Here is a 14,428-nt window from a genome sequence, read left to right on the forward strand (position 1 = left end):
CATTGGAAAGGCCAATCAGAAACCCGAAAGAATGCAACTGTTTGTCTCTTACCTACCTATGACTTGGAAGCCCCCTCTCCTCTTCCAGTTGTCCCACCTTTCCAAACGGAACCAGTCAGTGTACATATATGGATTGATGTCTCATGTCTCCCAAAAGTATACAAAACCAGGCCATGCCCTGACCATCTTGGACACATGTCGTCAGGCTGTGGCATGGGCACGCGTCCTTAACTTTGGCAAAATAACCTTCCTCAATTGGCTGAGACCTGTCTCAGATATTTGGGGCTCACATATCTATCCAAGTCCTCCGACAATTTTTATTGGATTGTCTGTCTTACTGTGTTTGAAATGTAGCAGTTCTTTATGTAATTCAAACTCAAGTCCTTTGTCATATATAGGTTATGAACATTCCTCCTAGTCTATGATATGCTTTTTTATTTTTTAACACTCTTTTGAAGAGTAGAAAATTTTAATTTTCATAAATCTGGCTTACTTTTTTTTTTCTAATAAAGTTAGTACTTTTGCAATCTCTCTGAGAAATGTTTGACTACACATATTGCAAAACATGTTTCCCTCAGATTTTTTATAGAAAGATTCAAAATTTTAGTTTATATGTTTCATGTGTAATCCATCTATTTCTGTTCATTTTCTTGTTAGGGATAGATACAGTTTCAATAGTTTTTATAAAAATAACCAGTTGTTTCAGAATGATTTGCTAAAAAAGACTTTCCTTTCTCTAATTTAATTACCTTGGCACAACTGTCAAAATTAATGTTTCTGCATATATGCAGATCTGCTTTTGGACTCTATGCGGTTTCATTCATCTATTGTGAAGCCAGATCGCACTATCCTGATCTTAACTCTTAAAATGAGGACTGTGCATCCTCCAAGGTTATTCCTTTTCAAGGTTGTCTTGCTTGTTCTGGGTTCTTTACCTTTCAATGTAAATTCTAGCATTAATTTTGGCATTTGTGACTATCTCCAAAAGAAGTCTTCTGGGATTGTTAAGATGTATTCTAAAAATTCCTCTCCTTTATACTTACCTTCCAAACTACTACAGCAAAATGCAGGGGATAGTAGGGGGGTTAAAAACAACAGTTCTCACAGTGTTATACGAGAAAAACTGGGAACCCCAAACTTTTCTTAATAATCCAAAATCTGTATTTGCTTTCACCATATCCTGAGTATACAGAATATAGAAAGATCATTGTTATGGTTTCAGATTTTACATTACAATTAACTTTAAAGAATTACTACTTTTTGAGATTTGGTGTCATAACAAAAAAGATTATCCACAATTATCTGAGGCATTTATTAAAATATTTCTCCCTTTTCCATCTGTATATCCATAGTAAGCCAAATTTTCTTCATATATTTCAACCCAAATGACATAACACAACAGATTGAATGTAGAAGCAGATATGAGAATCCAGGGATCTTTTATTAAACCAAGCATCAAATAGACATGCAAAACTGTAAATCAGCACCACTCATATCACGATTCTTTGGTTTGGGAAATCATACTTTTCATTAAAAAAATTATGTATAGATATGTTTGGCTTATTACATTTAAATAAATAAATCCATGTTTTTAAATTCCTCAGCTTTAATATGTCATGTTAAATTTAAAAAATCGGATAAATAAAACCTACATCAACCATAGCTCATGCATAATTTGCATGCATTTAAGCATATTTTGACAATTCTTGAGCAAATTCTGTAATATAATTTTCTCAGAAAGTTATTTCTATGTATTTCATTTTGAGGAGTGGTATTACATCAGGTTAGAAAGTAGTAACAATACCTTTCTTTTTAGATATATTTATTTCTTCCTTTATTCAGCACAAATTTTCTGTACATATAATCCATCTTCTAGAATATGTGCTTAATTAAATAGAAGGTATACATAATTGGACAAATTTAATCCAAAGTAATTTTTTTTATAACTCTGAGTATATAAAACCAGACAGGTCTGAGTATTTCTTTGTGTTAAAATGTTTGTGCCCAAAAGCAACGAATTTTATTGTTCTTCCTTCAATATCTTCTCTGATAATTCTTAAAAAAAAAAAACTAGATATTTATTTTATTTCATGGATCCTAAAATAGTTTGGATATTTTAGAAAACATTTGTGTATTCATACCAATCACACTTTCATCTCTCCCATCCTCCAAAAACATAAAAACACTAGACATAAGTACTCTTGTTATGGATTCATTTATTCAATGAACACTTACGTAGTGAGTGTGATGGAATTTGTCTGAAGGCTATCTGCATTCAATAAAGTAACTGTGAAATTCTTTCTAAAATAAACATTTCTTTTTTTAATGCAAAGAAAACTTGGAAAAACTAAACCATCTAGTAAGTACGTGGGTTTCTATGAAGCAAACTCCACTCCTATTTAAAATGACAACTCTACCTCTTCATTTCGAATCAACATCCTACACAAAATTATATCCTTTATCCAGATTCACATGTTCAAAGTCATATTCTTCATACAACAGAAAAGCTATAAAAATGCTCTTAACATTTTGTGCAAATCCAACTTCAACTTTAAAAAGAAAAATCTGAGATATAATAATTACTCCCACACAAAAATGATGACAACAGGCTCTGATATATAAATAGGTTATAAGCTTGGCTGTCCATGTGCCTCGAGAGGCTAATCTTTGTCAAAGAACACAGTCATTTCCCTCATGAAGGCAAGGGTATATAGGCACCTTCTCACATAATTCAGAGTAAAGAAAGCCTTGTACTTTGGACCTAACACATAGATAAATCTAATGGTATACCAGATACATCACATTAAAGACACAGTGAGAGAAAAGGGTAGAACCACCCCATAAAGGTCAGCCTTAGAACTATACCCCTGCAAGACGATGGCAAATATGAGGATGAGTTCGGCAGAATTACTGCAGCACTGAGAATCATGAGAAACAGAGGGACCTAAGAATCCCCTGATATCATCAAGATGTTTGTTCCCTCCAAATCTCATGTTGAAATGTGGTTTCTAATGTAGGAGGTAGGCCTGGTGGGAGGTGTTTGGGTCATGGGGGCAGATCCCTCATGGGTGGCTGGGTATGGTCCTTGTGGTAATGAGTGAGTTCTTGCTCTGTTAGTTTCTACAAAAGAACCCGATACCTCTCGTGCCTCTCTCTTGCCAGGTGATGTGCCAGCTCCTTCTTCACCTTCCGCTATGACTGAAAGTTTCCTGAGGCCTCACCAGAAGCCCAGCAGATACTGGTGCCATGCTTGTATAACCTTCAGAACCATGAGCCAAATCAACCTCTTTTCTTTATAAATTTACCTTGTTTCACATATTCCTTTACAGAAACACAAAAATGGACTAACATCCCCAGTGGAACCCCCTGCAACAGATGAAAACGGTCGTCTGGTCCTCAGGCGGACTCCTTCAGTGATAGACATTCACACTCTGCCACGGCTCTTTTCTTTGGTTTTGGTTTTCGCTGGCCAACACAATTGTCCTTTAATTAACTTTAAACCTGCCTTCATGTAACATCCACCAATTGTTCCTTTATGAGATAAAGAAGCAAAGCCGCTGGCATATTCCGGGGTCCGCTTCCCTATAAGGTGACCAGGGAGCAAAGTTGGTTGTGATGTATGAGTGACCATTTCTGGGTCAGCCACAGTTAAAAAGGGAAATAAACCATTAACCTATTTCCAGTGACAATGGACTCAGAATTGTACTCTTGTCTTTGGAAGAACAGAAATATAATTGGTCCTTCTGAATTAGACCATCTGGTCCTAAACAATGTTAATAGTCCATGCTGCCTCACTTGGGTCTCTCTCAGGTTTTGTGAAGGAAGATTTAAGAATAAAATAAACAATTCACTGTGCCTAGCTCAGATATGGTGGATTCCTTGTGCAGCTCCCTATGGTTTGACCCCAAAGAAGCATCCTCCGAAAAAGGATGGAAGGAATGTTTGGGTTTTGCTTGACTTCATTCATAAATGAAGACATTCCCACTCCCTTGGGTTCCTTTTACTTATTTATGCAATGTTTAAAGGTTGCTAGACACATAGATAAATATATACTGGCCCAGGCTGACCTTCAGTAAGAGGAAGTGTCTGAGGGAGCAGGAAGAGGGGCAGATTCACTAGCACAAAATCACCTGAAACCTCCTCAGCCACTTACTAAGAAGATGCACTGAATCCATATGTGCTGTTTCTCACACGTGGGTACATACAACACAGCTCGTGCCACAGGCTCCTTGCTGTTTGTTCAGTCGGTAATTTTTGAGAGCTAGGGTGTGCCAGGCACTAAGATAGGCATGGATCACAGAGTAACGAACAAAATGCACAAGTATAAATAAATGTAATGCATGTAATATTCACACAGTGCTTCCACAGGCGCCAGGCGTTCTCCCAAGCACCTTATGAATTTCAACTCATTTGATCCTTGCAAGGACTTTATAGAAAGGGTATTATCGTAGAGAGAGTCAAGTAATGTGTCCAAAGCCACATATCTAATCAAAGATGGAGCCTATGATTTAGTAGAATGGCTTTCAGATGAATTTGATCTCTAACCCAGAGACAGAATAGCTTTTACATCATGATTCATTATACATGCACGCACATACACGCACACACAAACACATGCACATTTACATATATATCACTGGAATTAAAGCGTCACCAACCATACATATTTTTGTAAGTGCAATGCACTCTCCTATTTTCTATTCTCTTACAATGTATTCTAATGTTATTAAAAGTATCTGTCACCATTCACTAAACTGATGTCATGAGTCCCTCCCTAATAAGTCACAAACTGCAAATTTAAAAATCACTTCTGTGGTAGGATCCTGGAGGGATGTGAAAGCGATGATCACAAAATAACTATAATTTTTTAGTGTGATATAAAAGCTCTAAGGATGGGGGTGGGAGTGGGAAGAAGAGAGGTCCCTCAGAGCCTAGGAATAAAAGACAGGAGCGACAGGTCTGGGTAAAGCCTGGAAGAGCTTTCTAGGCTTCTGCGACAGGAGGAAGAGCCTGAGCACAGGCTTTGGGAGAGGAAGGAACTTGTTCCAGTGAAGAAACAAGAGAAAGCCACTATGGATGGAGACAGAGGACAGTGCAGTGGGGCACAGAATGAGGCAGGAGAAGGAAGCAGCCCCAGGTGACAGGAGATTTTGAGGTCATGGTAGAGTGTGAATGCAGAGCGATGAGTTATAGAAGCAAATCACTGGGGAAGGTGTACAGAAAAGTGAGGAGGCAGCATTGAGGTGATCCAGCTGGACCTTGCATTTTGTTTGTGCAGTACCAGTCATGCTTGGGCCCCTGTGCTGTGCTGTGGTGAGCGCTGTGGGGACTTCGCTCCTAACAGCTGCACCCAGCCCCAGGCTGCTGAGTTTGACAGCTGATGGCTCACAGCTGCCCTTTTCTCTGCCTACAGCCTTCTGCAGGACAGGGACTGTCCTGTCCTGGAGACCACATACCCCTCTTCCCTTAGTAGGTTGGGCATCCAGCAGCCAATTGTCAACCACCATGGTGTCTCAAAGACTGTCCCTCTTGCCCGATGCAGGGTAACCATGGTGCAATTTGTGGACCTGATTCTAGAGAATCTAACTCAAAACATGCGTGATGGGCCAAGATCAGTGGCTCACACCTATAATCCAAGCACTTTGGGAGGCTGAGGTGGGAGGATCCTTTCCCAGTAAGTTTGAGACCAGCCTGGGCAACATAGTGAGACCCCCATCTCTAAAAAAAAAACATAAAACTTAGCCAGGTGTGGTGGCTACTCAAGAGGCTGAGGCAGAAGGATCACTTGAGCCCAGGAGATGAAGGCTGTTGTGAGCTGTGATCATGCCACTGCACTCCAGCCTGGGTGACAGAGCGAGACCCTGTCTACAACCCAAAACAACAGCAGCAACAATAACAACAAAAATGCATAATGCCTGATAAGGCTAGACAGGAAACTGGCCTCATGTTATGGATAGACACAATTTGGAATTTGATTAATATGTGCTTTCTTTACCTGGATTTTACATTTGAACCAGTTCTGACTTTTGAATTGTTACAGACTTAGGAAATTATTATTACTATTTCAGAGGTACCAGAAATACCCTCTCTGTTTCCTAATTGTTGGGAATAAGTGCTTATTTTCCACTGTTGTGGAGAAGAGTCAGCATTCAGACAAAAGGTTTCTCAGCAAGGCTTTCTTTTACTTTCTGCAGGAAGGTCACTGCTCACCAGCAGTCTTGCCATGAGAGTGCTCTGGAAACTGTACCCACCATCTCCATATTTATGATCAGACATTCCTGACAAACAGTAATTGAGGTCTCTTCCAAATCTAGTAGACCCGAAGCCATATCCTTCATTACAGCCACCATAGTCATCATAGCCTCCATACCCTCCACCACAGGCACCATGCCTCATCCTTTCAAACCCAGCTCCTCTGCCAATGCTATTATACTTTCTGCCAGTCCCCAGCCTATCAGAGGGACCTGGCTGCTGCGTAGCCATGAGCTTTTGAGGGGGATCATGGTGGGTTCGAACTTCTGCTTGGCTACTCTTAAAGATCTCAATGTACCTGTGCCCTAATCTTTCCTTGTGTTTTCATAAGGCCTTCTCAGTTTTCTCCTGCGAAGCAATCTGTACAAAGGCTTCCCCTGTGCTTCTCCCCTGAAAGTTCACTGGCAGTATCATCCCATTTGGCACAATTTCCAACCCTAAAAAGAACAGAACAATCTCTTCCTTGCTACAGCCAAATGGGAGTCCTATAAGCCAGACGAAGCCATCTTTGGCAGTTTGCTTCTCAGGAGATAGAAACGGGTTCTCAATGCCACAAAGAATCAACACGGAGACTATGGATCAGTCAGCAAGGCCAGTTTTACTTTCTGCGGAAAGGGTGCCACTCACTAGCAGCCTTGCCACGAGAGCACACCCGAACAAAGGAAACAGAAGCATTTATGACCTGACACAACTACTTTACTGCTATGTCCAGTTTCCATTGACCAGAACAGGATCTCACACTCTAAGTTTACCTGACTGGCTAGCAACTTAAAATTTTCCTAAATAGGTAAAGGCAAGAAAGGACAAAGAAGAGAGGAAGTGACTTGTGGAATGCTGAGAAAAGCAAACGTACTTCTTAATAAGGGCAAAGGAGGAAACTATGATCTAATGCTTGCCTAAGCTTTCCCAGACATGTCAGGGTCAATATCTGAGACAGCCAAGGAAATTTGAAGCAAAACTTCTATTTCATTTTCTATGCTAATGTTTTCATATTAAACCCTCCCATCACCACCCTGAATTGGAAATTCTCTCCACCATAGGGCCTTTCACTACTTCCACCACCATCATCTCCACCGTCACCACCACCATCACCACCTTCATTACCACCACCATCTCCACCATCACCACCATCACCAACTTCATCACTACCACCATCACCATCATTATCATCACCACCACCTCCACCATCACCACCACCACCTTCATTACCATCACCTCTGTCATCACCACCACCACCACCACCATCATCACCTTTATCACCACCAGCACCACCATCATCACTACCACTATCACCACCACCACCTCCACCATCACCACCATCTTCATTACCACCACTGCTTCTACCACCACCACCACCATCATGACCACCACCACCATCTTCATTACCACCACCACCTCCACCACCATCACCACCACCACCATCATCAACATCACCACCACCACCACCTTCATTATCACCACTACCACCACCATCACCACCACCATCATCATCATCACCACCACCACCACCTTCATTATCACCACTACCACCACCATCACCACCACCGCCACCACCATCACCTCTACCACCACCATCACCACCACAACCTCCACCATCCCCACCACCACCACCTTCATAACCACCAGTACCACCACCATTATCACCACCACTACCACCACTATCACCACCACTACCTACCACTACCATCACCACCACCACCACCTTCATCATCACCACTGCCACCACCATCAACACCACCACCTTCACCATTATCACCACCACTACCACTACTACCACCTTCGTCACCACCACCACTACCTCCACCATTATTACCACCACCATCTCTACCACAACCACCACCACATTGCTAATTGGTCTTTATCCAACTGAAGCCATGTTGATTTTTCTCTCAAGCCCTCATATTAAGAGACTTAGAGACTGACCTGTGATACGACATAATTTCAGGGTTGGGTGACTAAGTCTGAGCCAGATGCAGGTGCATCAGTAAAGGTCATGTGCTTTACAGAAAGGGAGATGGTTTCACAGATGCAGAGAGTAGCAAAGACTCACGGTGGCTATGACCCCAGAAAGGAAACGAAAGTTGTGGTTCCTGGTTCCTGATAGGCTGAACCCCCTCACATATTGGGGCTTTAAAGATACAGCTATATCAAATCTGCTTGTGTTTGACCCATTTAAGAGGTGGGAATCTTCTGTTTTTGTTATTTACAACCAATTCTTAAATAAGTGAGTAGCAATGTCAAATCAAAATAATCGTAGCATGTTATAAAAACATTATGAAAATATGTAAAGACATTATTAAATTTATTTAAGATAGAAGCTTGTGTAGCAATATTTACCTGGACATCACCATTGCTTCCTATATCCAAACCAGAAAACTCAAGAGTTGACTTAATTGAAAATATAGAATTTAAATCTTCATCTATTATCTTTGAAGTAAGGGATTAAGAAAGAATAATCCTATGATTCCCTCTCTTTACTAATTTATAGTATATTGCATGATCAACACATTTGACTCTCAAGTCAGCAAGGAATGAAAGAGATTAAGTAATTTCATTAGTTATCTAAATGAATGATGTATTTATCATGACTCAGGATGCTGATGCAGTGCAAACATGTTCTTACTGCAGCCAAAGCTAAATTGACTGGGGAGAAATCATGGATGATCATGAATAAAATATTTCTTCCTTTATACTTAAAGAGGACAGAGAAAAGAAAAAACTGTAAAGGCAGCAAGATCGTCACCTTGCACTTAATAAAACTGAAAAGGTTTGACTGCTGCTTCCAGGGGAACCCAAAATGAAGAAGTTATTTGTATCTTATTTTTCTTTGGCTCTTTTCACCCTACACCACTCAGAGGTATCTGCCACGGGGGAATGTCCAATGAGTCATCTTGATATGTTGCAGGACACAGAGGGCTTCTCTAAATTTTCATCTTAAAAAATGGTTGTTGAGAAAGAAAAGAGCGATATTCCTGACTCTTTCATTACTTCCTCACTGAGAGTTAATACATTTAATTTCTGCTTGACAGCTGGGCATGGATTAAGTGTGTTAAGCAGTTAATCCCTTATCTTTCAAACCTACAGATTTCCCCAGTGGAATCTCAAAGATGTGCTTACAAGACAACGTGTATTTTGTTAGTTACTTACTGAACTGGAACTTGGTTTCCTGAAGGCTGTTACCAAGTGTTTTACCAGGTGACCCGTGTCAAAAATGACCTATTTCTCATTAATTCACAGTAAACACTTGAAGCAATACCCTGCTATGTTTAAATGGTGTGTCTATGTTTTTATAAATAATGAAAATATTCTTGCTATTGCTTCTAGTCCTTGACTTAACATCAGGTGCTTGCTTTATTTATTTGAAGATTTAAAAAATATATTATAAATGGAGCACACAGTCATTTTAGGGAATGTGGAAAGTAAAATAAAAAATTGTAAGCATAAGGAAATAAAGTCACCAATACTTCCACCATCCACAGTTTATCACTGATAAGGTTTGCTTACGTGCTTTCCTTAAACATTTGAAATAATGAGTAATTTATATTTTGATTATTTACTTAATACTATAGAATAATTTTCCCAACGTTTTTTGAAAATACAAGCGTTATGGATAGCTTAGCTTAAGTGCTCAATCTCATACTATCCTTTAAATGCTGAATAACCTCTAAATGTGTGTGCTTTCACTGCGCTTGCAGAAATTTCAGCAATCATACTGATTTTCAGTAGATATGTTACATGTTTCACGTGAATGAAATTCAGTGATATCTTCAACAAGCAGAAAACGATGTCCTCTGGCCTCCTGCAGTTCCTAGGGTGCCTGCACCAAGCCAGCTCACCCATCCCCAGCACCACTAAGTAGCTAACCTCCTAAAATACCAATTCCTATGGAAGCCTCACCAAATGGACAGTTAAATGGGAGGATGATTAATTAAAGATTTTACTTCTCTGATGGCTGAGATTTTCTAAACACATTTCCTCTTTTGTTTTGTTCTAGAGTGACTTCTTTTAGTGCTTGGGACTCCACTGATTTATGTGGCTATTGTATACAGGCACACACATCCAATTCTGGGTCTATCAGGAAATGCACAAAATGTATACTACATTCCTTGTGTCATAGGCATAGCTTGATTTTTGTTCTTTCTAGTTTTATTACAGTAGCATTTCTGCATTAGCCTTCAGCAGGAAATGACAGTGTACTTTTAAAATAACTTATGTGCTAAAAGGATTTGGGCTGAGATAATTTAGAATTAAGAAGGAATAAACATTTTGTAAATGTAATGTGCTAAAAGCCATCTTTGGATCCCAGCCTAAAAGATTCTGATTCTTATCACAGCCTTCCTGCCTTTGTTCTTTTCTTTTTCTTTCCTTCCTTCCTTTCTTCCTTCCTCTTTCTTTCCATAAATGATAGCTTTCCATCTTGCTGGTCTTGGGATGCAGGTTCATCAGCTTTAAAGACAGGGTTCCATAATATAGTTGGTTTGAAATATTCAGGGCAATGACCCTGCAAGGCCAGTAAGAACTGGTCTGGGTCTTCCTTTCCCTGCAGAGGATGTGCTGAATACATTAGAATTATAGTTTCAAGGGCGTGTGCCTGTCTGGCGCATTCTCTGTATTTCTCTGATAGAATGGGGCGGGAGAGGAAGTCAGATCAACAAAACCTACTCGTCAGGCCATGAGCTACTGCTAGATGCTCCATGCACCCATGAACTTACTTTATCAAACACATCCACTTATAGCTGAGGCCCAGAGAAGGTAAGACAATGCCCCAGGCCATTACAGAGGGTCAAGCAGGGTCAGGGCTGAATTCATGTGCTTAACTCTAAGCCCAGGACCTTCCACTCCTCCATCCCTCCTCTCCAAGGTCATAGTACTCAACCCCTGCAATCTTCCATGGCCTCCTTCCTTGCCTATAAATTCTTCTTTCCTTGAGCTCTTCCCGTGCAGCTCTCCCACTTGGACCATGCCTCTCCGTGTGAAATCACATTCTCTCCAACACCTTCACCTTCAGCTTTCTGTCATCTTCTCTTTCAGTCTGGCCCAGCTCTCTGAGTGTTTCCACTCTACCGCCTTCTCTGTTTTTCTTTATATTTCCTTTTCTTTCTTCAGAACACTACTCTTATGAAAGAGCAAAATTAGTCCCAACAGTGTCAAAGTGTAAAAACAGTGTCATCAATAATACAATTACATTAAAAATATCCTCCATCAGGCTGATACTTGAATCCTTCTTTAGGAATCCCTGGAGGGCTCCTGATCAGAGTACATAGGCAATGCTTCAGACTTCTGAGGAACTTTTCCGCAAAATGGGCTTTGGGGTAGGGCAGGTGACAAGAACTTCTTGGGGGAGAGAAATAAGGAAGGTAGAAGAGAGGAAGTACATGCACAGTTTTAAGTTTAGCTTCCCTTGGCTTTCTCTCTGCCTCACATTGGCTGCTCATCCAGGGCTTGTTTCCTCCCCAGCATTAAGGGATGACCTTCTCCCATCTCCTGATCATTGCCACCTCCCTGCATTCTTGCAAAATTTTCCTTTCTCCCTAATTGTCAATAGTTCTATGCAAATTCTTCTTGGGAAACAATGGTTACATATATACACTGAAGACACAAAAATACTGGCCAGCCACATGCAGCAGTGTAGCCCTGTTAAGAAAGGGCATTATTCAAACATCTTGCAGAAAATCCAGCTAGTAAATGTTCCCTGATGATCATGTTTCATGAAATAGAGTGACTGGTGAGCTGAGTGTCGCATCTGCCTGGATAGCCTCTTGCCTCACTCAGCCATGGAGCGTCTTCCTCTCTCCCCACTGGTGGTATTCAAGAAGCATATGATGAGTCATGGTCTTTCCATCATTTCAGGGCAGATATTAGTAAACCAATAACTCAATCGGAACTGAGCACTAACTACCACTGCAGCTCCAAGTTTATGAAGACCCAAGAGTAAGTTCTGACCGACAGTTGGAATGATATCTTATGGGAGGCTCCATAGTTCAAAGCAAAGTGCGAATAACAAGTTTCGCCTTGTTTCATCCCATTTTCATATCACGGTAAATTCATATCTTAATAACTTTAGACATGTTCTCAAATATGTATTACCTTGGTCATAAAGGCAGCAATGAAAACATGTTACTGGATTTGACACAGAAAAACAAATCTAAGTAACTGCACAATTAGTGATAGGTTACATACCAAGAGAGACACTGTTCATTTTCTAAGAAAGGGTAGCAATTTGTATTAATTAGACACGTTTTAGGTTCTCTGTTTTTCCTAAGTTAGGTTATGCAACTAAACCCACCACTCCAGGGAGATGAATTACAATCATTTTAGTGGGGGAGTGTATGTGCCAACCTTGGAGTTCTCTAAATTGCTCAAAGTGAACAGGGAGTAATTATAGTGGGCTGCAAGTACACTCAGGTAACTTACAAAATGCTGTTGAAAACTCACACTGTAGCTGTTATATGATGAGATGTGGTCCTTTAGACTTCAAACTTCTTTTTTTTTTTCTGTCTCTAAATAACTTTTTTTGGCCTTTTTTTGTTTGTTTGTTTGTTTATTTTTAATTGCATTTTAGGTTTTGGGGTACATGTGAAGAACATGTAAGATTGTTGCATAGGTGCATATGTGGCAGTGTGATTTGCTGCCTTCCTCCCCTTCACCTATATCTGGCATTTCTCCCCATGCTATCTCTCCCCAACTCCCTACCCCCCGCTGTCCCTCCCCTATTTCCCCCCAACAGACCCCAGTGTATAGTGCTCCCCTCCCTGTGTTCATGTGTTCTCATTGTTGAACACCCGCCTATGAGTGAGAACATGTGGTGTTTGATTTTGTGTTCTTGTGTCAGTTTGCTGAGAATGATGGTTTCCAGGTTCATCCATGTCCCTACAAAGGACGCGAACACATCATTTTTGATGGCTGCATAATATTCCATGGTGTATATGTGCCACATTTTCCCTGTCCAGTCTATCATTGATGGGCATTTGAGTTGGTTCCAGGTCTTTGCTATTGTAAACTGTGCTGCAATGAACATTCGTGTGCATGTGTTCTTATAGTAGAATGATTTATAATCCTTTGGATATATACCCAGTAATGGGATTGCTGGGTCAAATGGAATTTCTATTTCTAGATCCTTGAGGAATGGCCACACTGTCTTCCACAATGGTTGTACTAACTTACACTCCCACCAACAGTGTAAAAGTGTTCCTATTTCTCCACATCCTCTCCAGCATCTGTTGTCTCCAGATTTTTAAATGATCGCCATTCTAACTGGTGTGAGATGGTGTCTCAATGTAGTTTTGATTTGCATTTCTCTAATGACCAGTGATGATGAGCATTTTGTCATATGTTTGTTGGCCTCATGTATGTCTTCTTTTGTAAACTATCCGTTCATATCCTTTGCCCACTTTTGAATGGGCTTGTTTGTTTTTTTCTTGTAAATCTGTTTTAGTTCCTTGTAAATTCTGGATATCAGCTCTTTGTCAGATGGGTAAGTTGCAAAAATTTTTTCCCATTCTGTTGGTTACTGATTCACTCTAATGACTGTTTCTTTTGCCGTGCAGAAGCTCTGGAGTTTGATTAGGTCCCATTTGTCTATTTTGGCTTTTGTTGCCAATGCTTTTGGTGTTTTGGTCATGAAGTCCTTGCCTATGCCTATGTCCTGAATGGTTTTGCCTATATTTTCTTCTATGATTTTTATGGTGTTAGGTCTTATGTTTAAGTCTTTAATCCATCTGGCGTTAATTTTAGTGTAAGGTGTCAGGAAGGGGTCCAGTTTCTGCTTTCTGCATATGGCTAGCCAGTTTTCCCAACACCACTTATTAAACAAGGAATCCTTTCCCCATTGCTTGTTTTTGTCAGGTTTGTCAAAGATCGGATGGTTGTAGATATGTTGTGTTGCCTCCGAGGCCTCTGTTCTGTTCCATTGGTTTATATCTCTGTTTTGGTACCAGTGCCATGCTGTTTTGATAACTGTAGCCTTGTAGTATAGTTTGATGTCTGGTAGTGTGATGCCTCCCACTTTGTCCTTTTTGCTTAGAATTGACTTGGCTATGCGGGCTCTCTTTTGGTTCCATATGAAGTTTCAGGTGTTTTTTTCCAGTTCTGTGAAGAAGGTCATTGGTAGCTTGATGGGGATAGCACTGAATCTGTAAATTACTTTGGGCAGTATGGCCATTTTCACGATATTGAT

General features: G+C 40.3%; 1 pseudogene; it reads right to left on the minus strand.

Moving 5' to 3' along the window:
• Positions 1-6,165: 6,165 nt before the first annotated feature.
• On the minus strand, positions 6,166-7,659 carry LOC105732967 (heterogeneous nuclear ribonucleoprotein H2-like; annotated as a pseudogene).
• Between the last annotated feature and the right edge of the window lie 6,769 nt (positions 7,660-14,428).

This window comes from Aotus nancymaae, unplaced genomic scaffold, assembly GCF_030222135.1.
Source record: "Aotus nancymaae isolate 86718 unplaced genomic scaffold, 86718_ANA_hifiasm-v0.15.2.pri h1tg000014l, whole genome shotgun sequence".
Taxonomy (NCBI): Eukaryota; Metazoa; Chordata; class Mammalia; order Primates; family Aotidae; genus Aotus; species Aotus nancymaae.